Source organism: Aotus nancymaae, unplaced genomic scaffold (assembly GCF_030222135.1).
Source record: "Aotus nancymaae isolate 86718 unplaced genomic scaffold, 86718_ANA_hifiasm-v0.15.2.pri h1tg000077l, whole genome shotgun sequence".
In the NCBI taxonomy this organism is placed as follows: domain Eukaryota; kingdom Metazoa; phylum Chordata; class Mammalia; order Primates; family Aotidae; genus Aotus; species Aotus nancymaae.
This window is the reverse complement of record NW_026988492.1, coordinates 4985187-5009554: the sequence shown is the minus strand read 5'-3', so window position 1 is coordinate 5009554 and position 24368 is coordinate 4985187. Positions and strand designations below refer to the sequence as shown.

The 24368-nt window shown below is 39.1% G+C and overlaps 1 protein-coding gene across 17 annotated transcripts in view; it reads right to left on the bottom strand.

Moving 5' to 3' along the window:
• ZNF438 (zinc finger protein 438) overlaps positions 1–24368 on the bottom strand; it is a 175972-nt gene that overhangs the window by 77337 nt on the left and 74267 nt on the right. The window contains exon 8 of one of the 17 annotated variants that reach the window (XM_064368513.1): positions 15358–15427. The exons of the other annotated variants lie outside the window; for them this stretch is intronic. The gene's annotated coding sequence lies outside the window, so the exon portion shown is untranslated. The remainder of the gene's footprint in view (positions 1–15357; positions 15428–24368) is intronic. 17 annotated transcript variants of the gene reach the window in all.

Sequence of the window (24368 nt, the reverse complement as noted above, 5' to 3'; positions counted from 1 at the left end):
AGAGAAGGGGTTTCACTATGTTGGCCAGGCTGGTCTCAAACTCCTGACCTCAGGATCCGCTGGCCTCAGCCTCCCAAAGTGCTGGGATTACAGACATGAGCCACCACACCCAGACACCAATTTTTTATTTCACAACGTACTCTCTTCAAGGTCCAACCAACTCAAGCATATGGCCCTATCTCTCCTTAAAGAAATCAGCATGTGGGCCACCTTCAGCCTCCTCATCTGTGTTCATAAACTTTATAGAAATCTCCTCGGTTTTCTGTGCCTCATCAGAATTAGGAGCAGACTGAGTTTGAGGCTCCTCTGTTTTCACCACTTTTTCCTCCATTTTCTGCCTCATCTGCCTCTTTTCTCCTCCTCTCCCTCTTCATTACTAATACCATTGGCCAGCGTGTACTCTTCCCCCTCCTGCTTCTGGTCTCTTTTGATCTGACTAAAGGATGAACAGCATATTGTTATTGAAACAGGCTCTAACTTCTTCCATGTAGTCAATGGTAAGAAATAAGAGCTGCATTCTCATTAACCTCTTTGGTCAGTTGTTTTTATATTTTCTGCAGAGACCTTATCCAAAGTGTCATAATAAGAAAAAGAGACAAAGCATATTCAGGTAGAGATAACTTGTTCAAATCAAATACTTATCAGATACACCAATGTACACAGGAAATGAAACACCTTTGGAGGGCGTCCTTTTAATGGTTGATCTTCAGCTAAAAGGGACTCCAGTATTTTCTAGATGTCCCTAAGTTTTTCTGGATTGATTTTTCCTTCTTTCATAGGTACTCTCTTCTTGAGAAGTAGCTATGCCGTCCTTTTTTTCTTCTGAGAGAAATAAAATTAATACAACTTCACCATCCTCATTTTACCTGGCAGATCGATCTGCCCTGGGGATATGAGTTGGCATCCTCTGGGCAATCAAACCAAAGAACCCAATTCATGACCTGGGTATCCCGCACCCTGGCTGCAGGATCAGTAATAAAGAGCACTGCAGCTCTCTTACAGATAAACTTATTACAGACTTCATTTTTCTCATCTGCTGCTGTCAACCATAGAGGTCAAGAACAGAAATAGCAGAGTATAGCCAGCAAAAAACTTGGTTAAGATATTTGGCATTTTCTTTACCACTGGAAAAAACCATAATACTCTTTTGCAGATGGCTTCTCAAAAAGGAATATTTAATATATTTTACTCCAGTTCACAAACTATGTAGTTTTGTTCCAAAGTGGCAGGAGTGTTATATTTCACTTTTATCCCCAACACAAATATATTCAGTGTTTTTCTAACTCAAGCATATGAGATCTTTTAAAGATTTAATTCGTTTTACCTAGAAAGAAACAAACTTAATGTTTCTTGGGAAGATTTTCGGGAACAGCATTCATGGTATCAAGCAAACTCCATGCTCAAGATTCTATACTTCATCAATGAACTAACCTTTGGAGATGGGGATCACGGTAACTTAATTGCTTCATCTTTGTGCTAAAGAAGTTGAACCTGTATGCAAACAAGTGCATTTATGTGGTTGATTAGCAGTTTCAAGTACATCTTTACCTTTCGATGTTGGGTAAAAAAGGTCTGTCCTCCAGTGTTGCCTTAATAAAGGCTCAAAGAAATCATCTGTACATTCTTCTCAATTTACAGCTATTTGCCTATGACTTATAGTTGAAGGACTATTTGGACAGATATAAAAATCCATAAGTTACCTATTCTTTTCTTTAAAATATTCTAAGTATGGCCTATTTTCTTGCACTGAATAAAATCTGAGGCCAACATAATTTTTCTTTATAAATATCTTGACCTATTTTTCTGGCTCCCTCCCAAAATTTTATCTCTAAGGTCCAGCAACTTTTCTAGACCCAGGCACACAGTGTGTCCTTTCAATGTTTAGATTCAAGTTGTCATTTATTTCAGAAAAGTTTATGCTCTAAACAATGGTTTTCTTTCATTAAGTTTGGACTTTTTGTTGGGTCTACAATTATGAATATTATGGCTCTACTCTGCCTGCCATATGTACCCATGGTCTTGAAATTGAGGAACATCTGAGGCTGCTCTAATGCTTTGTAAGAGATATGTAGGCATAGTTTTAGGGCAATCTATTTCCAAGTCCTCAACTCACATTTTTCCTAATACCAATCTTTCTGAGAGTGTACAGGCAGCTAAGGCATCATGCGGCCTCTCTTCTCACTTCACAAAAGAAATGCATACCTCCTGGGATATAAAAATCTCCAGGGGTTCCAAAAATGGGAAAAATTACAACAATGCAATCTATGAAACCTCCTTTAATCAAAGCACTACAGTAAGGCCTTGATCTTTCCACGTCTCATACAGACCTTATTAAGAAATGGAGTGTTTGGCCCATATTATTATATGGTAAATCGAGTGTATTGTAGAATGAAGCAGTTCTACAATATCCTGTGAGGACATTTTACTTATATGGATTACCTCTTCCATACTCTTATTAGTGTTAAAGAAGTATCTCTCTGGAGACTTTAGTGAGTGCAAAGCAAAGAAACACTGAAGGCAGCCGCATCTTACTGTATCCAGGCAACACATGGTAAGGCTCTGTGCCTTATCTACTTAATCTATATTAGAATTAGAATTCAGCCATGTGATGGTTGTCATGGAGGCATATATTAACATATTTATTTGAGATGAAAAATCAAGTGGGACTTTTACTGACAGAAGGATGTCTGATTTAAAAGATAAGTTTGAAAATAAATACCAGCTTTGTCAATTAGATTAAATGGCAACCATTTTCCCTAAAGTGAGTAATCTACACTTATCACTGCAACGTTTTCATAAAAATATATTTGAGGAATAAATTAAGAAAAACCATTGCTGCCGGGTGCAGTGGCTCACGCCTGTAATCCCAGCACTTTGGGAGGCCAAGGTGGGCAGATCACCTGAGGTCAGGAGTTAGAGACCAGCCTGGCCAGCATGATGAAACCACGTCTCTAGTAAAACTACAAAAAATTAGCCAGGCATGGTGGCAGACACCTGTAATCCCAGCCACTTGGGAGGCTGAGGCAGGAAAATAGCTTGAACCTGAGACACAGAGGTTGCAGTGAGCTGAGATTGCACCACTGCCCTGCAGTCTGGGCAACAAGAGTGAAACTTCATTTAAAAAAAATAAAAAGAAAAAAGAAAAACCATTGTCTAAAAATTGTATATCACCAAGTATACACTGGAATTAATAATATTTTAAACAACTCTTTCTAAGTATGGTGAGTTAAACAGGGTGTCCCCAAGTAAAAGAGTAGTAAGTGTAACGGTCATTTGATAAGTCTTAGTTAAGCCTTTTTGATAAATTTCCCCAAACTGAGAAAGTGATAGCAAATTCTTCTCCAAGTTAAGTGATTTCCAGTCTTTTGCTTTCTACAAATGACGGTGTAATTGAGTTGTCAGTAGAAACATCATTAAATAATTTGTAGATCACATTTGATTTCTGGCATATAACTCAGCAGAATGAGCATAGTTAGTAGGTGATGCAGTGTTTCCATCATATTGTAAACACTGACATTTTAAAGCTCAGGTGTTATGTCACTGTTTTAAATGTGTATTTGACTTTGCTCACCTCTCTCTTGCCAAATTTCCATGACCTCACTGTTTTTCCTGTATCATCGTATTCTCTTGTACTCCTTCCAATGTTGTTTTCATTTCACAATTCCGTTTCTTCTTCAATTTCTTTCCCAAGTTCTACTTCTAAATGCATAATTTAAGATTTTATGACTATAATTGCTAACATTTTAATTTTTCCCATTTTGTGTATGATGAGGTAAGAATCCACTTTCCATCTTTTTTTATATGGACACTCTATTGCCTCAGCACCATATACTGAAAGCTGTATGCACCTTTTTCCCCCACTGATCTTCAATACACACCTGTTTTGTCATAAAGGAAGCTTCCACCTATAGATGGATCTGTTTGTAAATTTTCTATTATTTTCATCTGCCAATCTGTATATCCTTATACCATACACTGGCTTAACTACTATAGTTTTATATTGCCATTATATAAAGGCAGCAAAAAGTACTTCCTTGATAGTAGGAAAAACACTTTCTACAGGAATAATATGTGATTATGGGATGATTGCTCTTCCATTTAAGTTCAGAATTATAATGTCAAGTATCATCCAAATAATAATATTAATAGTAATCATACAATCTCAAAATCTGTTAGGGATTTGATTCTATGTGCAATGAGAGAGAATTAATATCTTTGCCACATTAAATCTTCTAATCTATTAATGTCTTTCAATAAAAGTTTATAACTTTTCAGTGAAGGACTTAGACAATACTTGTTAGAGTTCTTCAAAAGATATTTGTAGTATATTGCTACGTAAATTATATCTTTTAAAAATTACATTTCTGTAGTAACTTTACTGTGGAAAAGTCTTGTAGATACCATCTTAACCAAGTGATGATCAAGGTTAACATGACCAGTAATAAGTCATTTTGTTACTGAAACACCACAAGTTTGGTCTAGGTCCTGCTGCTCCGCTGCACAGAAAGCCAATGACTGAGACAACGAGTGTTGCCAAGGAAGAAGGCTTTAACCATATGCTGCAGCCAAGCAGATGGTAGCTCAGTCTCAAATTCATCTCCCTGACCAACTACATTAGGGATTTACATACCAGGGAAGAAATGTAACAATGTGTGAGAAAACAGGAACTCTGGAGGGGCAAGGAAGCAATCATGATGAATGGGGGTTCCCACATTTCATTGTTTGGATGTGGTGATCTGGTGAGTTTCAGTTCTTTGATACTTAGTTTTAGAGGCCCGAAGGTCATTTCCTGAGGAAGGAACTCAGATAAAATAAATCTAATTTTCAGCTTTAAGACCAGAAGGGTCAATTTATGTTCATCCAAAAAACTATGTATGGGACAATTGGGTGGGTTTCAATATTGATTTCATTTACTGCCTGATATATGAGATTACTTGTGATATAATAATGAGAAAACGCCAAACTCAAATTGATATCCTTTCTACAAAAGACCTGACCACTAAACTTCAAAAGTATCAAATCCCTGAAAGACAAGATCAAGAAATTGTCTTAAATTGGAATAGACTTAAGAGATATGGCGATTGAATGCAATATGGTATCCAGGGTTAGATCCTGAAATGAAAAAAGAATATCAGTAGAAAAACTGGTAATATCAAAATAAAGGCTGTAGTTTAGTTAATATTAGTATGCAAATGTTAATTTTGTTAACTCTACTACAGCTATGTAGAATGTTAATTATTTCAAAGTAAAGTTGTTTTTAAATTTCCTGTTTTCTTGTTGTTGCTGGTCTATAGAAATGCAACTGGCTTTCCTATATTGACTTTACATTTAAAAACTTTTCTAAACTCTCTAATTTTAAGAATTTAGCTGCCAAGTTCTAGGAGCTTTCTATATAGAAAGTTAAGTCACTTGCCAATAATGACAGTGTTTTTCTCCCTTTCCATTCCTACATCTTTTCTTGTCGTTGTCTCCCACCCCTCACCCCTGACCCTGACTCACTCTGCTGGCTAGGATCTCTGATACAATATTGAGCAGAAATGAGGATACCTGCAGCTTTATCTTTTAAGAGTTAGATTATGTCCGTTGACGCCAAGAACTAATTTTAATTTCACAGAATAATCTGGGGAAGATTAGTTGTTTTTGCTTTGAACATTTCTACCACAGAGATAACAATATTATTTTTTAAAGTTTCAAATACTGAAAATGTTTATCCAGAAAGTATAAAAGAATGTATAATACAAAGACAAAGAAGTAACACAAAGACAAAAAAGAGATGCCATACGGTACTATGTTATTAAAACAAAATAGAAGTTATCACATTAACCTGTCCAAACGTTGCTATCCCCTTCACAGTGTGGGAGCTGTCATTGGGAAGTGGTTGCCCAGTCAAAGTTTACCCTTTCCAAGCCTTCCCAACCTTGTATCAGATATGCCCTTGTGAGTAGTTCTCCCCAAAAGAATGTCAGTGAGCATGACTAAATGCCAACTTCCAGGTTAAGGTTCCTCAGAAGCAGGTAAGGTATATTCATGCTCTTTCCCCAGCTGCCAGAGGACTCCAAAGCCCACTTAATGGAAGGTCACCAAATGATCAAAAATGCCTTCAATGCACTGCTTCATTAGCAATAAATGCACTTTAATTGGATTTAAGCTATTATACAATTTGGAGTGTATTTATTATAATAGCTGGCTTTCCCTAATACAAAAACATGGTATTTTTGAGGGGGGTGCTGACTTTAAAGAAACTAAAATATATGGTGACTGCTTAGCAGCCAAACAGCAGGAGATGAAGAAACTGAGAAAAGGACAGAAAGGTACTTATGTCATATAGTCATAAAATACTAAAAGTATTGCTTGCCAAAAGTAATCCTTGGTGATTGAAGTGAAAATGTGGTTGCCTCCAGAGGTTTAAAGTAAGAAATTAACTGGAAATGAACACCCATCTTGGGCAATGGAAATGTTTGATATCACATTTTGGGTAGTAGTTACATGGATGTACATAACTGTCGAAACTGCTGAACTCAACAATTAAGAGCTGTGAGTTTACTCTATGTAAGTTATATCTCAATTTTTAAAAATGCCTGATAGAACTTCAAAAGCAGAACAAGTGTCTACCAAGCCCATGGAGAAAAGAGATGAAAAACAATATTAGAATAACAAAGTACTACTTGTTGCACTTATCAAAGATTAAAAGGAAGAAATGTGCACAGGCAAGCACTGACAGATTTGAGAGTAGAAATGAAAGGAAATAGAAAACTCAGAAATTTGGGGGGCTCCCAGGGTTAGAAGAGCTGATGGTTCTGGATCTCACATGGTAAAAAAGAAGACTGAAAAAGACTGAGCAAAACTGGTCCATTATGTTTTCTCAGGCAAACAGAGGGACTCAGCCTTGTTGCAAATCAAGTTAAGTAGGTTAATTTTCCACAAAACCCATTTTTGGTGGCCGTACAAGAGCCACTAGTAAGTTGAAAGAGAAGAGAATAAAAATAAGGAAACAAAATATATTAAGGCTTGGGAATTTTTGGTGTGCTTACTGGCTAGAATGACCATAACATATATTGTCTAAACTGGGGTAGTTTTGAGAGTGGAAGAAAGCATTATTACTTAACATGCCAAGACAAGAGGTATAAGTTAAGACTGTCCTTGCTAGCCTGGGCCACACAGTCACTCTAATGCTAGCACATGATATTAACTATAAGAGGTCAAAAGCCATCTTGGTTTTGGAGGAATGGCATTGCCAAAACCCCCACAAGTGATACCTATAAGTCTTTGACTGTTTGACCCTTAAAACAATGCTCAAGCTCCCTGAATTGAAAGAACAGAAAGAAGGAAACAAAGACTACAGTCTCCACAAAGGGCATGTTCACCAATGTCCACATATATGTGACCTTAGAGGAAAATGGGCAAGGAAGACCTTGCAGAAGGCAGAATTAGGTCCTGAGAACAATAAACAAAGAAGTTCCTCCCAGACAGCAGGATCACAGGCTAATGAAAGAACATTTCCCACACTAGCTAAAGATTCTTCATGCCATCCATGATTTTTGTCACTGTCAGTATTCCTAATCTTAACATTGAGGAACCCTGCCCTTAACCATTACTTTGCACTCTAAAACCATTCCCTCAGTTTTAGCAGATTAAATGCAAACTTATAATGTGCTAACTGATCTAATGCAATAAATTACAGACATTGCACGTAAAGTGATGGTGAAAATAAAACGTCTTTTACAAAGATCACTGAACTGATGGCCAAGAGGCTCTTATTTCATCCAACCTTCACTATTAACTGTGTGATCCTGGAGAAACCATGACTTCTCAGGACTTCAGTTCTTTCATCTGTGAAATGAGTAAGAGGATGCCTTCCAGTTCTTTAATTCTAATTTAAAATTCTTGACCCTGCTGAGCCAAAAAAGTACAGAAATTCTCTATAAAATATCCACAATCGACTAGTTGGTCCAGTTTTTACAGCAGAAGCAACTCAGCACAATTCTAAGAAGCTATATTGGCAAGAAAAAATTCTGGCACTCTTATTTCTGATTTTTCTATTTTATTTGGGTCTCCATACAATAAGGAATAAAATGTAACCTTTTTTTCAGTGGGAAAAGACACTTGCTTTCCATTTCATTAAGTTTTAGAAACTAATCCAAAGAGAAGGAAGGGACCTCCACCCACGCCAAAACTTCAATATTTTGAAATTATTATAATATTTACACACTAGAATTTGAACATTTGAAAAACCAAAATGAATTTGGAGAGGCTTTTAACCTAAAAAGACCAAAATGACATATTTTATTAGTTACATAGTCAGTAACAGTCACTGAATCCTAAAAATATATTTTTTTCTAATAATTAACATTTGAAAAACATGTCTGCTAAATTTCAACTTTTGATACCTCCTCTAACTTTTAGGAGAAAATGACATTCAAGATTCTGTCTTCTTCACTGATGAAAGAGAAGACAAAAGGTAATATTCTACATTGAAACTTTATTATTTATAATGATCCAGTACACTTGTTTATAAAAGAGCCAAACATTCAAAGAGAATAGGACACACACACACAAAAAGGCAAATATTCTGCAAACCCTGCCATCACATTTTGATGTTTCCATTTGAGTACTGATATTTAAAAGTCTTATTTGTTCTTATTCAAAACAGTTTGTAGATTACATTTGTTTTTCTTGCTGCTCTAAGATCAGATCAGTTAACTCTAGCTAGCCCCCACTAACCTCGAGTCCCCTGATTCTCTGTAGTTCCAATTTTTCCAGAGAATGAACCCCTTATCTTGTGGAGTTGGGGAACATTGCTGTCCCGCTAAGGTGAGGTGAAGACCTGGGAGTTCAGCTGGTCCTCTGACAGACTTTCAGCTGATCATCTGTTTTTAGCATCATGCCTCACCTCCTCTTCAACCTCCTGATATCAATGTCATCTCCTCTGCAAGTGCTTTGGTTTTTACCTTCTATACTAAGTCATGGTATCATATGCCTTCTGTTTCAGATTTTATGGTTTAAGGTAACAGATGAGACCTACCTCTGACAAAAAGAGTTGGAATTTTTGTTTCTATCTCCTTTGTTTCATGCTAAAATTTTAACAGAAGAAAGCAAATGGTGGCCAGGCACAGTGGCTCACGCCTGTAATCCCAGCACTTTGGGAGGCCAAGGAAGGTGGATCACCAGGTCAGGAGACCAAGACCATCCGGGCCAACATGGTGAAACTCCGTCTCTACTAAAATACCACCCCCCCAAAAAAAATTAGCCGGGTGTGGTGGTCAGCACCTATAGTCCAAGTTATTCAGGAGGCTGAGGTAAGGGAATCACTTGAACCCAGGAGGCAGAGGTTGCAGTGAGCCGAGATGGCAACACTGCACTCTAGCCTGGTGACAGAGTGAGACTCTGTCTCAAAAAAAAAAAAAAAAAAACCAGATGGTTCTTTACTTAACATCTTAAAACCAGAAACTACAATCTTAATGATTTCACGTACCATTTTTAATGGTGTGAAGTCATGACAGTTTTGGTCTGATAAGCACACATTCCCATTTCGCTTCTAATTCCTTTGGAGAAAGCCTCTCCTACCTCCATGAGACCTGCGTGGGGCTTGCAGTCACTGGGCTATGCCCCTCTACTGGAGCACTAAGAAAACATACCAAGGCTGGCCTACCGGTATACCCCATTCCCAGGCCTCAGTGACACAAGGATCCATACATGGGGTCAAGGAGAGTCAAGCTACATTTTCTCTAAGGCAGGTAGCTAGACATTTGGTATGACAGGTTCTCTTTCTGCTGAGATTGGTAAACTGGATGAACAACAGTCTTGAGCTGTTAGTGGTCATCTTACTGACCATGCCTGTCTGAAGAATGACAAATAAACCAGCAGAGAAAAGGGAGTCCAAATGAGATCATTTGAGTTCCTGGCTGAAACCACGGCTGAAGCCAGATGCACCTCTGGAAACCATAGTTACAGAAACAATTAAGTTTCCTTTATTTTCATAAACTGGTTTCAGCTGGCTTTCTTTCATTTGCAACTGAAGCAGTCCTAATGAACACATCATTGAATCCAAATGTTCCAATTACTAAAACTCAAACAACAGAAACAACACTTCTTTCCCCCAAATTAAATACCCTAACTTCTTTTATTCAAATAAAATCACAAATCAGAAATAACGGTTGCATATGTGTCCCTTTCACCATTTAGGTAAAATACTTTGACTTTAGTTGAATATTAAGCTCAGATTTTTAGTAAAGATCAAGTTGTATAATTATTTTATGTAAAGACTTTGTGGAAAAACGAAATATCTCAAAATATTTGTTCCCTTGGGAAGAAACACATAATTTAAATTCAAAGAATTAGTCAGTCTCAATTTCTGACCCGGAGACTGGGGACCAGGATAATTTTAACCTGAAGATTTATAAGGAGAAGGTAGAGGGTAACAACGTGCTCCCAAGGAGGTAAGTAGGAAGGCTTAGAAATCAGTGTTCCTTGGACACTCTCCCTGGAGTAACTTCCTTCATTATTAACTGCAAACCATTGTGCTCAACAACCCAACAGGCAATATCTAAGCTTCTGGGTTTGAAGTTCTTTGGGTCTTCAGTTAGCTTCAAGTGCTTATAGGGGCCAGGCAGGTAATCTAAAAGAGTGAGCAGGCTAACATTTTTAAAGTATTACAGTTGCATGCATTAAAAAGAAAATCTTATTTAAAAAATTCTAGTCTCTCTCTTTTTATTTATTCATGCAACATTTCTACCTACTGTCCCTGGTTTTCCTATGGTTTGTTTCATAATGCTATCTTAAATAATCGTTTTTGGCACTGATACTCCTTGTATACATTTAAATTATATATAAACAAGAGCTAATAACAATGATAATAGTTCAGTTTATTGAGGACATAGTATGTGCCAGGTAATGTACTAAGTGCTTTATATATGTTAACTTATTTTGTCCTTATTGCAATTCTATAATCACCTTACACGACTGTGCCACTACCCCATTGTATAGATGACAGTACTGAGGCACTGGGTAATCAGCTTATCCAACATCACGTAGCAAGTAAGTTATGAATTTGAACACAGGCACTCTGCCTCAAGGAGCCGTGCCTCAAGGAACCCTGTCCTTAACCATTACTCTGCACTCTACAAAGAAGTATGCCATCGGTTAATGGGTTGAATTATGTACCCAAAATGATATGCTGAAGTCCTAACCCCCAGTACCTGTGTGACTGGTATCCTTACAAGAAGAGGAAAATTTGGATGTAGACAGACACAGAGGGAAGAGAGCCATGAAAAGATGGAGACAGATTGTCTTAATGCTACCACAAGGCAAGGAATGCCTGGGGCTACCAGAAGCCAGAAGAGGCAAAGCAGAATCCTCCCCATGAGCCTCTGAGGGAACATGGTCCTGCCAACAACTTGACTTTAGATTTCTAGCCTTTCGAACCATAAGAGAATAAATTTCTATTATTTAAAGCCACCTAGTTTGTAATACTTGCTCATGGAGTCAGTCCTAGAAAATTAATACCATCTCTCATTTATACTGAAATATGTTATCCAATCAACTTGCTATTTTCAATTTTAATACAGATGGTGGCATGAGTAACATTTAAACTTTCCTCTAAATACTGTTTAAAGAAAAACAACAGCCAGGGTTGTTATCGGTTACAACCTATAATCTAAAAGCACAGTCTCCTTTCTAATAGAGGCAGCTTCTACTTAGCTCTAGCTGGTTACTGCCACATGCAAGAGCAGGATCAAAGTTGCCAGGTCTTCCAGGTTCCAAGAGAATGCAGAAATCTGGATTTGTGCATTAAATTAGTTAACAACAAATTATATCAGTTACTAGTTAAAATAATACTTGTTAACAAGCAACTTACGCTTTAAAAACAAAACAGCCAGGCATCGTGGCTTGCACTTGTCATTGCAGTAACTCAGGAGGCTGAGGCAGGAGGATCGCTTGAGCCTAGCAGTTCAAGGCTACAGTGAGTTATGATAAGAGCACTGTATTTCAGCCTGGGTGACAGAGTGAGACCCTCTCTCTAAAAATAATAATAATTCAAAACAATAAACATTATGCAGGCTACACAAAACACATTTATGAACCAAAGTTGTCAAGAAGTCCTGATTTTTACAATCTCTGTTGTTTTCTTTGCTTTCCCTGTGTATTGCCCCTTGCACTTCACTTGACCCGGTCCCAACTGCAGCTATCCATCTACCAGATGTAGAAAGCAGGCACAGTGCAGGGACTGGGAGCCATGTTGAAATCAGCATCTGAGGACTAGGGAACCCTCTTTGGGAGGTAATGAGTTGGCAGATGCAGCAGAGTCACACACATTCAGGAATCCAAGACCAAATGGGTGCACTCTCCTTGATCTGTATCCGCATATGTGAAGTCTGATGCTGCTCCTCTCTCATCAGTTGGTGTCCCATGTAAAAAAGACTTAGACCTTTAATTGGATAAAGGTTTTGTGTAAGGCTAGGACATGACTTAATATTTCTCAGGCTGTCATTTCATTCATAGCACTGTCCTTACAATTTCATTGAGTTCCCCAAACTTTTACTTTTTGCGCGTGCGTGTGTGTGTGTATACATGCCTGTAAATATATACTTGAAGGATTTGTAAGTTGATATTAATAGTTCATAACTGTCTTTAGTATTCACCATATTGTAACCTAAAAAAGTTGTCCAGAAACTTGCAAACATTTTTGAAAAGCAGTTTTGTAAAAACAGTTTTACAAAATGTCTTTATTCCTCAGGTTTATTCTAAAACTTTGTGTGAATGTTAGCATCAACTCTAGTCCAATAAGCCATATTGCTAGTTAGTAGTCTCATTGGCTACAAACATTTCTTTGGTATCTACCAGAGTTCAGACCTATTTGCTATGGTATAGAAACGAATGACTGCTTCTGGCAAATGAAAACAGGTACTTGATACATTGCTTCGACAGTCTCTACTACACTGAGGTATTAAATGCACAGTGAGGCAGCTTGGAACACCAAAATGTTTGGAACTTACAAATCTGACCAACATTATTTTTAGTAAGTTCGTAGAGCAACGCTAGGAAGTAAAATACCATAAAATATGTCCAACTCATCTCATTTAATCATTATTGTTGTTGCTGCTGTGTTTTGCTTGAATTAAACATCTCTGAAATTTCTATTGGTTTTTATAACTACGAAATAATTTGGAAACTCCCTAGATTATTATTCTCACAACAACCCCAAATGGTTGGTAAAGCTGGTTTTATCTCCATATTACAGATGAGGAAACCGAAGCTCGGTGGTGTTAAATAACTTGTTCAAGGTTGTTAGTGACAGAGGTTGTCTCAGTCTATTTAGTGTTGCTATAAATACGTCAGGATGGGTGATTTATAAAGAAAAAAAGGTTTCTTTGGTTCATGGTTCTGCAGTCTGTACAGGAAACATATAGTTCCAGCATCTGCTTGGCTTCTGGTGAGGGCCTCAGGCTGTTTCCACTAACAGCTGGGGGCAAAGGAGAGCCGCATGTGCGGAGATCACATAGCAAGAGGGGAAGCAAGAGGACAGGAAGTATCAGGCTCTTTTTAACAACCAGCTTTTGTGGAAACTAACAAAGCAAGGAGGGTGCCAAGACATTCATGATGGACCCACCCCCATGACCCAAACACCTCCCATTAGGTCTCACCTCAAACACGGGAATCAAATTTTAACATGAGATTTGGGGAGTCTATTAGTCTGTTCTCACACTGCTATAAAGAAATACCAGAGACTGGGTAATTTATAAAGAAAAGAGGTTTAATTGATTCACAGTTCCACATGGCTGGAGAGGCCTCAGGAAACTTCCAATCATGGCAAAAGGAAGCAGGTACATCTTACATGGCAGCAAGCAAGAGAAAGCATGAAGAGCAAGGGGGGGGGAAGCCCCTCATAAAACCATCAGATCTTGTGAGAATTCACTCACTGTCATGAGAACAGCATGAGGGAACTGCCCCCATGATCCAATCACCTCCCACTAGGTCTCTTCTTAGACACGTGGAAATTATGAGGATTACAATTCAAGGTGAGATTTGGGTGGGGACAGAGCCAAACCATATCAGAGGGGACAAACATCCAAACTATAGAAGAGGTGAAGCCTGTACTCAAACCTCCTAATTCTAAGTTCACTGATATTACCCCACAAATAAGCGCCATGAAGATCTGTAAGACCAGGATGATTAGACAGTCAGACAGCCAGACCTGTAATCAAATCCAATTTCTACTGCCAACTCAACTTTTGACTTCGAGTAAGTTTTTTTAAATCTTTATAAAGTCCAATTTGCCCATTTGTAAAATGGAGTTAAAGTGGAAAACACATGTAAAGAACATGGCACAGAGTGCGTACTTGATAAATGTTACCTCCTTTCTCCTCCCTCTAAGCAAATGTAAAGTGGAAAAACATGTAAAGAACATGGCAAAGGGTGGGCACTTGATAAATGTTACCTCCTTTCTCTTCCCTCTAAGCAAACCATTCACTCTCTGGTTAAACGTTTGGGTGATTAGTGGAAACTTACGTAGCTATTAGAAATGTAACTCATAGGATGTGGAGATATTGATAAAACAACAACAAATTCGTTGTCATGGGCAAAGACCATGGTAGAAACTGTTGTCACATGTGTACTATTAAAGAATTGCCAAGAAAGGCACTGTTTTTTAAAATTTTATGATGTTGAGCCTTTTTTTAAAAGGAGGCAGGTCACATCAAAACTTTATGAACTTATTCTCTACTCTCTAATTAATGTGGTTCATTGTCTCCAAACATAAAAAAATGTTTAAACACATCAAAGAGGTTTGAAATGGTTCCGATCTATGGTGAGCCTCGGGACTTCTCAGTGAGTGTACCTTCGCAGCTATCATGCCCCCTTTGGTCAGAAGCAAAAGAGCCACCAAGATCCTTTGTGCGTCCATGCCACAGGAGAAATTCTGACTCCTTTAAAACTCCTCTCTGCTGGCCCAGTTATCCCTTTGGATGAGGCTAGGGTAGGGGTGCTCACTGATTGACACCAGCAGGAGATGGATCCAAATGTGGGGTAAGGGACTGCACTCCTTGCTAGAGAAGCATAAACTCAGAGAAAGAACAGGTGTTGTAGTCAAGAAGCATGCTTGGGTCTCACATCAGAAAATTATGCAATTATCAAATTTAATGCTAAAAATATTAAAACACATAACATGACTTAGAACATTTCTTCACATTTGAACTTAATGCTAAGGAACTGTGTGCTAGTAACTACTTTATACTTGCGATTCTGGCTCTTGGCACAATCATGCAGGACTGGGTTTGCATTATTGCATATGTGGGAAGTTATTAAATGCTTTATAATGATTATGTTAAAGGTCATATTCCTCATACACATAACTTCACTTACCATTATGAGTTAGACGGGTACATGAGTAGACAATGGTCTCCTTCCATTAAATGCAAACTGGCTGAAATTACTATTTAAGTTGCCAGGCCGAATGAGAAAAGAGATCAAATTAATGAGGGTGAAGTTGTATAATCAGTTTATAAAACAGATCATGCTGAGGTCAAGGCTGACATCACCAGCTCCCACACATCTAACTAAACTTAAAAAGGTGACTCCTCTTTTTCACCACTGCCACTGCTCTAATTCAAGTTGTTTCTTATTTCTCTTTTATTCACATGTAGCTGACAAATCATTTATCTTGGCAAACACCAATCTGATCATGTCACACATCTCAGAAACCTCTGAAGTCTTCCCACTGCTTGAGGGACAGAGGCCCAACTCCTCAGGAGGAGAGCCATTCATGGCTCTCCTAAATTTGGCCCATTCTTCTAATTCAGGGATTTTCAACCCTGGCTGAATATCAGAACCACAAGGGGAGCTTTAAAAAATAAACAGGCTTATGACCCATGCCCCTGAAACTCTATTTACTAGTTCTGGGCTAAGATCTAGGGATGTAATATCTTTACAAATATCTATGGACGTTTCTTATCTACTGCCAGGGTTGAACCACTGGTCTAATTTCTGTCCCACTATTGTTTCACCCAACATGAATTAACCCTTCTGCTCCATTCAGTAATGCTTTTTTCTTTTTTTTTTGTTGAGACAGAGTCTTGCTCTGCCACCCAGGCTGAAGTGCAGTGGTGCGATCTTGGCTCCACCTCTCGAGTTCAAGCAATTCTCTGCCTCAGCCTCCTGAGTATCTGAGATTACAGGTACCCATCACTATGCCTGGCTAATTTTTTTTGTATTTTCAGTAGAGATGGGGTTTCACCATCTTGGCCAGGCGGGTCTTGAACTCTTGACCTCGTGATCCACCCACCTTGGCCTCCCAAAGTGCTGGGATTACAAGCGTGAACCACCGTGCCAGGCCCAGTAATGCTTTTTTTTTGTTTGTGTAGCCAGTCCTCTATTCATGCTGTTAATCCAACCTGGAATATCATTTCCTCTCTCGCTCTCTCTTTACAACTTCACTATTCTTCTAAAACTAAGTGAAATCCCACCAGTATCCTTACAACCATGGGAATATAATGATATTGCTATTCTGAGAATCCAAAAGGCATTTTTTTATGTTTATGAAGTATTTTATGTCAATCATATATTGTTTTCAATGTGAATGTTTAATATTTTTGCTCCCTATATTTCAGACTTTCCAAGGAAAGCAAATTTTATATAATGTCTTTTGTTCTCATTTCCTAGACTCTAGCATTGACAACAGTATTAAGCATAAAGTAGATACTCACATGTTCAATAATTATAATGACTGAATAAAATTCTCTGAAATTTATGAAGCATTTTTTCTTACAGCTGGACAACCTCAACCATCAACGTTGAGGGTTGTTTATGTACATACTGACGTGTTTCTTACTAGAAGCATCATTATACCCATGTAAATGATAATCATGTGTCCACAAAAACTGATGTGATATCAAATATAGGGGTGACACCTATAAATGTGTTTTTTTCCTATAGATAGAAATATATTCCATGTTTATATATTCAACTCCCATAAGTCTGTATAATATCCAAAAGGAGGAAGTAGTGAAATAGTCTCTGATCTGTCAATACGTGACTTACAAACAACCCACCCATGTGAAAGGATAGAGAAAACCCTATTTACCAACCTCATCAACTGTGGAAGGATCAGAAGAGCAAGTGTCCCCTTGCCCTCAATTTAGATGACATGAGAGTATCATAACCTACAGGTCAAAGTCTCTTCTGTATCTACTGAAAACCGAGAAGTTTCTGATGGGAGAGTATCCAACACTGTCAGAGCCCCAGCTCAGACCCTCCTACTGTTCCACCTGCCCAGAAACTTTCTGTCCTGGTTCTAGAGCATGGGAGATTTATTTCCGTATCCAGAGCTACAATCACTCCACAAAACTGCATTGTACACTGTGGCTGCCCATAGTGAAAGTAGTACTGGTACTTGTGAGTTAAATAGTCTTGGGAGGGCTGGCTGAGAACCTAACCACTATTTATAACATTGTTTTTTTTTTTTTTTTTTTTTTTTTTTTTTTTTTTTTTTTTTTTTTTTTTTTTTTTTTTTATTGCATTTTAGGTTTTGGGGTACATGTGAAAAACATGCAAGGTTGTTGCTTAGGTGCATACGTGGCAGTGTGATTTGCTGCCTTCCTCCCCTTCACCCATATCTGGCATTTCTCCCCATGCTATCCCTCCCCAATTCCCCACCCCCCCGCTGTCCCCCCCACTCCCCCACAACAGACCCCCATGTATAGTGCTCCCCTCCCTGTGTCCATGTGTTCTCCTTGTTCAACACCCGCCTATGAGTGAGAACATGTGGTGTTTGATTTTGTGTTCTTGTGTCAGTTTGCTGAGAATGATGTTTTCCAGGTTCATCCATGTCCCTACGAAGGACGCGAACTCCTCGTTTTTAATGGCTGCATAATATTCCATGGTGTATATGTGCCACATTTTTCCTGTCCAGTCTATCATCGATGGGCATTTGGGTTGGTTCCAGGTCTTTGCTATTGTAAACTGTGCTGCAATGAACATTCGTGTGCATGTGTCCTTATAGTAGAACGATTTATAATCCTTTGGATATATGCCCAGTAATGGGATTGCTGGGTCAAATGGAATTTCTATTTCTAGGTCCTTGAGGAATCGCCACACTGTTTTCCACAATGGTTGAACTAATTTACACTCCCACCAACAGTGTAAAAGTGTTCCTATTTCTCCACATCCTCTCCAGCATCTGTTGTCTCCAGATTTTTTAATGATTGCCATTCTAACTGGTGTGAGATGGTATCTCAATGTAGTTTTGATTTGCATTTCTCTAATGGCCAGTGATGATGAGCATTTTTTCATATGCTTGTTGGCCTCATGTATGTCTTCTTTTGTAAAGTATCTGTTCATGTCCTTCGCCCACTTTTGAATGGGCTTGTTTGTTTTTTTCTTGTAAATCTTTTTTAGCTCGTTGTAAATTCTGGATATCAGCCCTTTGTCAGATGGGTAGGCTGCAAAAATTTTTTCCCATTCTGTTGGTTGCCGATTCACTCTATTGACTGTTTCTTTTGCTGTGCAGAAGCTGTGGAGTTTGATTAGGTCCCATTTGTCTATTTTGGCTTTTGTTGCCAATGCTTTTGGTGTTTTGGTCATGAAGTCCTTGCCTACGCCTATGTCCTGAATGGTTTTGCCTAGGTTTCCTTCTAGTGTTTTTATGGTGTTAGGTCTTATGTTTAAGTCTTTAATCCATCTGGAGTCAATTTTAGTGTAAGGTGTCAGGAAGGGGTCCATTTTCTGCTTTCTGCATATGGCTAGCCAGTTTTCCCAACACCACTTATTGAACAGGGAATCCTTTCCCCATTGCTTGTTTTTATCAGGTTTGTCAAAGATCAGGTGGTTGTAGATATGTTGTGTTGCCTCCGATGCCTCTGTTCTGTTCCATTGGTCTATATCTCTGTTTTGGTACCAGTACCATGCTGTTTTGATTACTGTAGCCTTGTAGTAGAGTTTGATGTCTGGTAGTGTGATGCCTCCTGCTTTGTTCTTTTTGCTTAGAATTGACTTGGCTATGCGGGCTCTCTTTTGGTTCCATATGAAGTTTAAGGTGGTTTTTTCCAGTTCTGTGAAGAAGGTCATTGGTAGCTTGATGGGGATAGCATTGAATCTGTATATTACTTTGGGCAGTATGGCCATTTTCACGATATTAATTCTTCCTAACCATGAACATGGAATGTTTCTCCATCTGTTTGTGTCCTCTCTTATTTCGTTGAGCAGTGATTTGTAGTTCTCCTTGAAGAGGTCCTTTACATTCCTTGTTAGTTGTATTCCTAGGTATTTTATTCTCTTTGTAGCGATTGTGAATGGCAGTTCGTTCTTGATTTGGCTCTCTTTAAGTCTGTTATTGGTGTATAGGAACGCTTGTGATTTTTGCACATTGATTTTGTATCCTGAGACTTTGCTGAAGTTGCTTATCAGTTTCAGGAGCTTTTGGGCTGAGGTGATAGGGTCTTCTAGATATACAATCATGTCGTCTGCAAATAGAGACAATTTGACTTCCTCCTTTCCTAATTGAATACCCTTTATTTCTTTTTCTTGCCTGATTGCTCTGGCTAGAACTTCCAGTACTATATTGAATAGGAGTGGTGAGAGAGGGCATCCTTGTCTAGTGCCAGATTTCATAGGGAATGCTTCCAGTTTTTGCCCGTTCAGTATGATATTGGCTGTCGGTTTGTCGTAAATAGCTTTTATTATTTTGAGATACGTTCCATCGATACCTAGTTTATTGAGGGTTTTTAGCATAAAGGGCTGTTGAATTTTGTCGAAGGCCTTCTCTGCATCAATTGAGATAATCATGTGGTTTTTGTCTTTGGTTCTGTTTATGTGGTGAATTACATTTATAGACTTGCGTATATTGAACCAGCCTTGCATCCCCGGGATGAATCCTACTTGATCATGGTGGATAAGCTTTTTGATGTGCTGTTGTAATCGGCTTGCCATTATTTTATTGAAGATTTTTGCATCTATGTTCATCATGGATATTGGCCTGTAGTTTTCTTTTCTTGTTGAGTCTCTGCCAGGTTTTGGTATTAGGATGATGTTGGTCTCATAAAATGATTTGGGAAGGATTCCCTCTTTTTGGATTATTTGGAATAGTTTCAGTAGGAATGGTATCAGTTCCTCTTTGTATGTCTGGTAGAATTCGGCTGTGAACCCATCTGGGCCTGGGCTTTTTTTGGGTGGTAGGCTCTTAATTGCTGCCTCGACTTCAGACCTTGTTATTGGTCTATTCAGGGTTTCGACTTCTTCCTGGTTTAGGCTTGGCAGGAGGCAGCTGTCCAGGAATTTATCCATTTCCTCCAGGTTTTCTAATTTATGTGCATAGAGTTGTTTGTAATAATCTCTGATGATGGTTTGAATTTCTGTGGAATCTGTGGTGATATCGCCTTTGTCATTTTTTATTGCATCTATTTGGTTATTCTCTCTTTTCTTTTTTATTAGTCTGGCTAGTGGTCTGTCTATTTTGTTGATCTTCTCAAAAAACCAGCTCCTGGATTTATTGATTTTTTGAAGGGTTTTTCGTGTCTCTATCTCCTTCAATTCTGCTTTGATCTTAGTTATTTCTTGTCTTCTGCTAGGTTTTGAGTTTTTTTGATCTTGCTCCTCTAGCTCTTTCAATTTTGACGATAGGGTGTCAATTTTAGATCTCTCCTTTCTTCTCATGTGGGCACTTATTGCTATATATTTTCCTCTAGAGACTGCTTTAAATGTGTCCCAGAGATTCTGGTATGTGGTGTCTTCATTCTCGTTGGTTTCGAAGAACGTCTTTATTTCTGCCTTCATTTCATTGTTTATCCAGTCAACATTCAGGAGAAAGTTGTTCATTTTCCATGAGGCTGTGCGGTTCTGGGTTGGTTTCTGAATTCTGAGTTCTAACTTGATTGCACTGTGGTCTGAGAGACTGTTTGTTATGGTTTCCGTTCTTTTGCATTTGCTGAGGAGTGATTTACTTCCAATTATGTGGTCAATTTTAGAGTAGGTGTGATGTGGTGCTGAGAAGAATGTATATTCTGTGGATTTGGGGTGGAGAGTTCTGTAAATGTCTATTAGGTTTGCTTGTTCCAGGTCTGAGTTCAAGTCCTGGATATCCTTGTTAATTTTCTGTCTCGTTGATCTGTCTAATATTGACAGTGGTGTGTTGAAGTCTCCCACTATTATTGTGTGGGAGTCTAAGTCTCTTTGTAAGTCTTTAAGAACTTGCCTTATGTATCTGGGTGCTCCTGTATTAGGTGCATATATATTTAGGATCGTTAGCTCTTCTTGCTGCATTGATCCTTTGACCATTATGTAATGTCCTTCTTTGTCTCTTTTGATCTTTGTTGCTTTAAAGTCTATTTTATCAGAGATGAGAATTGCAACTCCTGCTTTTTTTTGCTCTCCATTTGCTTGGTAAATCTTCCTCCATCCCTTTATTTTGAGCCTTTGTGTATCCTTGCATGCGAGATGGGTTTCCTGGATACAGCACACTGATGGGTTTTGGCTTTTTATCCAATTCGCCAGTCTGTGTCTTTTGATTGGGGCATTTAGTCCGTTTACATTTAGGGTTAATATTGTTATGTGTGAATTCAATCCTGTCATTTTGGTGCTAGGTGGCTGTTTTGCCCTTTGGTTGATGCAGATTTTTCATTGTGTTGATGCTCTTTACCTTTTCGTGTGTTTTTGGTGTGGCTGGTACTGGTTGTTCTTTTCTATGTGTAGTGCCTCCTTCAGGAGCTCTTGTAGAGCTGGTCTGGTGGTGATGAACTCTCTGAGTTCTTGCTTGTTCACAAAGGATTTTATTTTTCCTTCACTTATGAAGCTTAGTTTGGCTGGATACGAAATTCTGGGTTGAAAGTTCTTTTCCTTAAGGATGTTGAATATCGGCCCCCACTCTCTTCTGGCCTGTAGGGTTTCTGCTGAGAGATCTGCTGTGAGTCTGATGGGCTTCCCTTTGTGGGTAACCCGACCTTTCTCTCTGGCTGCCCTTAGTATTTTCTCCTTCATTTCAACCCTGGTGAATCTGATGATTATGTGTCTTGGGGTTGCTCTTCTAGAGGAGTATCTTTGTGGTGTTCTCTGTATTTCCTGGACTTGAATCTCGGCCTGCCTTGTTAGGTTGGGGAAGTTTTCCTGGATAATATCCTGAAGAGTATTTTCCAGCTTGGATGCATTCTCTTCGTCACATTCAGGTACACCTATCAAACGTAGATTAGGTCTTTTCACATAGTCCCATATTTCTTGTTGACTTTGTTCATTCCTTTTTACCCTGTTTTCTCTAATCTTGGCTTCTCGTTTTATTTCATTGAGTTGATCTTCGACCTCTGATATCCTTTCTTCTGCTTGGTCAATTCGGCTGTTGAAACTTGTGCATGCTTCACGAAGTTCTCGTGTTGTGTTTTTCAGCTCCATCAATTCGCTCATATTCCTCTCTAAGTTGTCCATTCTTGTTAGCATTTCGTCAAGTCTTTTTTCAAGGTTCTTAGTTTCTTTGCATTGGGTTAGAACATGTTCTTTTAGCTCACGGAAGTTTCTTATTATCCACTTTCTGAAAGCTGATTCTGTCATTTCATCACACTCATTCTCCGTCCAGTCTTGTTCCCTTGCTGGTGGGGAGTTGTGATCCCTTGTAGGAGGAGAAGTGTTCTGGTTTTGGGTGTTTTCATCCTTTTTGCGCTGGTTTCTTCCCATCTTTGTGGATTTTTCCACCTGCTGACTTTGTAGTTGTTGTCTTTCTGATTTTGGTAATTTTAAGTCTGCTGTGGCAGAACTCATAAACCCCCTGCTCTTCCCCCGAGGTGTTCTGTCCCAGGGAGTTACTGTTTTCTGATGTTCCCCTGTGCGGTTGCTGTTTTCCCTGCCCACAAGGTGGCAGCCTAGTCACACTCAGGTTGCAGAGGCTTCGCTAAGCTGCTGTGGGCTCCACCCAGCTTCCGTGTGAACTTCTGGGTGTAGTTAGAACTGCTTCCGCTATGTTGGCCCGCCCCTGTAGTGACGGAGTCTCTGTAGTGGCGGATTGCCTTGGTACAGAACAGCAGGGTGCCTATGGAGAACGCCCCTCCTCCACAGAGCTGGACCGTCCCGGTTTCAGTTGTGTTTCAGGTCTTCTTGCTGGGTAAGAGGGGACACCGTCTCATCCGATCTGCCTCCGGGGCCGCTGCGTTGGCTAAAGCCGCGGCTCTGAGATTCGTGGCGCTGGCCTGGCTCCCCGTTTCAGCTCCCCTTGGTGGCTTATAGGGGACTCAGACTCTCTCACTTTATACAGTGAGCTGTTGCCTCAGGGTGCCGGCCCAGCGGCTGCGCCGTTCAAGCCAGCGGCGCCAGCGGCGCTGGCGACCCGTGTGGCTTCTCTGCGTGTGAATCTCCTGTTCTGTGGGCAGTAAAAATCAGTCTGGAAATACGGCGTCCACTCACCCTCTGTGCTTTCTCTCGGAGCTGCATTCCCGAGTTCCTCCTAAGCGGCCATCTTGGATCTCCCCCCGACTCTATTTATAACATTGTTTTTATGGAAAAATGCTTTCTGCATTCCAAACAACAGAACTAGACATGAACTTTTGGAATACAGTGTATTTCTTGGGTCAGGAACTGACTGTATCTTGTTAACTGCACTACAGTCAGTATTTTCCCAGGATAAGATGGCAACGCAGAGTGCAGAACAAGAATGGTTGCCAAGAATATGGACCATATGTGTTTATAAGGATTAAAGACAGAGGAAATAATAAGAGAAAAAGTCAAGCACATTCTTAATTTATTATATAAATATTTACTAAGCATTACTAGAGGCTATGGTGAATGCTGTAGGAGACAAAAATCAGGTAAGATCTTTGATTTTATAGTCCTTATAATCTAGGGTGGGAGATAAGACAGACATAAACACAAACAATAAAGCTAAATGGTAAAATATGCCACAACAGTGATACAACAAAACATTAGATGACACTGGTAGAGAGAAACAGCTAGTGCCTCTAGCTGGAGTAATCAGAGAACGTGTCACAGAGAGGCTTGCACAGGGTTTCAACGTGCAGAGGAAATAGTTTCAGGGCAGCAGGGGACATCACAGGCAGGAAAACCAGTACAAATCAAGACAGATGCATGAAGAACAATGAGAGTTCAGAGAATAGGAAAAGTCCAGTTGGCTCAAGTGGGGTTTGTTTTCAGGACCTTAGTAGGGGGATCCGAATGACAGGCAAAGGAACTCGGATTCCATCTAAGAGGGAGTTGGAAGCCATGAAAGGGTTTTAAAATTACTGAAGTGGTTCTAAATGCAGGTTTATGTAACAATGAACACATGACAGGGGACGAGAGAATGAATACAGAAAGACTATTAGGAGATTACTGTAAGAGTTGAGGGTGATTAAGACGACCTTTCAAATATTTTTTTATAGAAATAGTTAATAAATATTTAAGGTAGTTAA